The sequence below is a fragment of the Hypomesus nipponensis genome, chromosome 5 (genome assembly GCF_054491055.1).
Source record: "Hypomesus nipponensis isolate SF chromosome 5, ASM5449105v1, whole genome shotgun sequence".
NCBI classification, from domain to species: Eukaryota; Metazoa; Chordata; class Actinopteri; order Osmeriformes; family Osmeridae; genus Hypomesus; species Hypomesus nipponensis.
Genome location: NC_140365.1, coordinates 15,397,501 through 15,400,000, shown reverse-complemented (window position 1 = coordinate 15,400,000; position 2,500 = coordinate 15,397,501). Strand labels below are relative to the sequence as shown.

At 47.0% G+C, this 2,500-nt stretch overlaps 7 non-coding genes and 2 pseudogenes across 7 annotated transcripts in view; all 9 read left to right on the top strand.

Moving 5' to 3' along the window:
* The first annotated feature begins 85 nt into the window (after nucleotides 1-85).
* Nucleotides 86-203, top strand: LOC146290246 (5S ribosomal RNA; annotated as a pseudogene).
* A 186-nt stretch (nucleotides 204-389) lies between these two features.
* On the top strand, nucleotides 390-508 carry LOC146290245 (5S ribosomal RNA). Its single transcript, XR_014755618.1, has one exon. It is a non-coding gene; the product is annotated as a 5S ribosomal RNA (ribosomal RNA).
* A 176-nt stretch (nucleotides 509-684) lies between these two features.
* LOC146290244 (5S ribosomal RNA) lies at nucleotides 685-803 on the top strand. Its single transcript, XR_014757129.1, has one exon. It is a non-coding gene; the product is annotated as a 5S ribosomal RNA (ribosomal RNA).
* Nucleotides 804-979: 176 nt separating this feature from the next.
* On the top strand, nucleotides 980-1,098 carry LOC146290243 (5S ribosomal RNA). The gene has a single exon (XR_014755617.1). It is a non-coding gene; the product is annotated as a 5S ribosomal RNA (ribosomal RNA).
* Nucleotides 1,099-1,270: 172 nt separating this feature from the next.
* On the top strand, nucleotides 1,271-1,389 carry LOC146290242 (5S ribosomal RNA). Its single transcript, XR_014757811.1, has one exon. It is a non-coding gene; the product is annotated as a 5S ribosomal RNA (ribosomal RNA).
* Nucleotides 1,390-1,567: 178 nt separating this feature from the next.
* Nucleotides 1,568-1,685, top strand: LOC146290241 (5S ribosomal RNA; annotated as a pseudogene).
* Nucleotides 1,686-1,871: 186 nt separating this feature from the next.
* Nucleotides 1,872-1,990, top strand: LOC146290240 (5S ribosomal RNA). Its single transcript, XR_014755616.1, has one exon. It is a non-coding gene; the product is annotated as a 5S ribosomal RNA (ribosomal RNA).
* Nucleotides 1,991-2,166: 176 nt separating this feature from the next.
* On the top strand, nucleotides 2,167-2,285 carry LOC146290239 (5S ribosomal RNA). The gene has a single exon (XR_014757128.1). It is a non-coding gene; the product is annotated as a 5S ribosomal RNA (ribosomal RNA).
* A 174-nt stretch (nucleotides 2,286-2,459) lies between these two features.
* Nucleotides 2,460-2,500, top strand: part of LOC146290238 (5S ribosomal RNA) — a 119-nt gene continuing 78 nt past the window's right edge. Inside the window, exon 1 of the ribosomal RNA XR_014756885.1 lies at nucleotides 2,460-2,500. This exon is cut by the window's right edge and continues 78 nt beyond it. This is a non-coding gene — a ribosomal RNA (5S ribosomal RNA).

Sequence of the window (2,500 nt, the reverse complement as noted above, 5' to 3'; positions counted from 1 at the left end):
AGAGAGAGAGAGAGAGAGAGACTACCTTGCATTGTCAATTGCTAAATCTGTATATGGATAAGTAGCCTATGGTTGTCAACTTATTTGGTACGCCATACCAGCCTGGCAACGCCCGATCTCGTCTGATCTCGGAAGCTAAGCAGGGTCGGGCCTGGTTAGTACTTGGATGGGAGACCGCCTGGGAATACCAGGTGCTGTATGCTCTTTTGCTCATTCACTTAGAAACTGACATCTTGCAATATGCACAAGTAGTCCTTCATGAAAGGGGCTGGAAGCTGTTTTCATTTTGACACGAGAGAGAGAGAGAGAGAGAGAGAGAGAGAGACTACCTTGCATTGTCAATTGCTAAATCTGTATATGGATAAGTAGCCTATGGTTGTCAACTTATTTCGTACGGCCATACCAGCCTGGCAACGCCCGATCTCGTCTGATCTCGGAAGCTAAGCAGGGTCGGGCCTGGTTAGTACTTGGATGGGAGACCGCCTGGGAATACCAGGTGCTGTATGCTCTTTTGCTCATTCACTTAGAAACTGACATCTTGCAATATGCACAAGTAGTCCTTCATGAAAGGGGCTGGAAGCTGTTTTCATTTTGACACGAGAGAGAGAGAGAGAGAGAGACTACCTTGCATTGTCAATTGCTAAATCTGTATATGGATAAGTAGCCTATGGTTGTCAACTTATTTTGTACGGCCATACCAGCCTGGCAACGCCCGATCTCGTCTGATCTCGGAAGCTAAGCAGGGTCGGGCCTGGTTAGTACTTGGATGGGAGACCGCCTGGGAATACCAGGTGCTGTATGCTCTTTTGCTCATTCACTTAGAAACTGACATCTTGCAATATGCACAAGTAGTCCTTCATGAAAGGGGCTGGAAGCTGTTTTCATTTTGACACGAGAGAGAGAGAGAGAGAGAGACCACCTTGCATTGTCAATTGCTAAATCTGTATATGGATAAGTAGCCTATGGTTGTCAACTTATTTCGTACGGCCATACCAGCCTGGCAACGCCCGATCTCGTCTGATCTCGGAAGCTAAGCAGGGTCGGGCCTGGTTAGTACTTGGATGGGAGACCGCCTGGGAATACCAGGTGCTGTATGCTCTTTTGCTCATTCACTTAGAAACTGACATCTTGCAATATGCACAAGTAGTCCTTCATGAAAGGGGCTGGAAGCTGTTTTCATTTTGACACGAGAGAGAGAGAGAGAGACTACCTTGCATTGTCAATTGCTAAATCTGTATATGGATAAGTAGCCTATGGTTGTCAACTTATTTCGTACGGCCATACCAGCCTGGCAACGCCCGATCTTGTCTGATCTCGGAAGCTAAGCAGGGTCGGGCCTGGTTAGTACTTGGATGGGAGACCGCCTGGGAATACCAGGTGCTGTATGCTCTTTTGCTCATTCACTTAGAAACTGACATCTTGCAATATGCACAAGTAGTCCTTCATGAAAGGGGCTGGAAGCTGTTTTCATTTTGACACGAGAGAGAGAGAGAGAGTGTGAGACTACCTTGCATTGTCAATTGCTAAATCTGTATATGGATAAGTAGCCTATGGTTGTCAACTTATTTGGTACGCCATACCAGCCTGGCAACGCCCGATCTCGTCTGATCTCGGAAGCTAAGCAGGGTCGGGCCTGGTTAGTACTTGGATGGGAGACCGCCTGGGAATACCAGGTGCTGTATGCTCTTTTGCTCATTCACTTAGAAACTGACATCTTGCAATATGCACAAGTAGTCCTTCATGAAAGGGGCTGGAAGCTGTTTTCATTTTGACACGAGAGAGAGAGAGAGAGAGAGAGAGAGAGAGACTACCTTGCATTGTCAATTGCTAAATCTGTATATGGATAAGTAGCCTATGGTTGTCAACTTATTTCGTACGGCCATACCAGCCTGGCAACGCCCGATCTCGTCTGATCTCGGAAGCTAAGCAGGGTCGGGCCTGGTTAGTACTTGGATGGGAGACCGCCTGGGAATACCAGGTGCTGTATGCTCTTTTGCTCATTCACTTAGAAACTGACATCTTGCAATATGCACAAGTAGTCCTTCATGAAAGGGGCTGGAAGCTGTTTTCATTTTGACACGAGAGAGAGAGAGAGAGAGAGACTACCTTGCATTGTCAATTGCTAAATCTGTATATGGATAAGTAGCCTATGGTTGTCAACTTATTTTGTACGGCCATACCAGCCTGGCAACGCCCGATCTCGTCTGATCTCGGAAGCTAAGCAGGGTCGGGCCTGGTTAGTACTTGGATGGGAGACCGCCTGGGAATACCAGGTGCTGTATGCTCTTTTGCTCATTCACTTAGAAACTGACATCTTGCAATATGCACAAGTAGTCCTTCATGAAAGGGGCTGGAAGCTGTTTTCATTTTGACACGAGAGAGAGAGAGAGAGAGACCACCTTGCATTGTGAATTGCTAAATCTGTATATGGATAAGTAGCCTATGGTTGTCAACTTATTTCGTACGGCCATACCAGCCTGGCAACGCCCGATCACGTCTG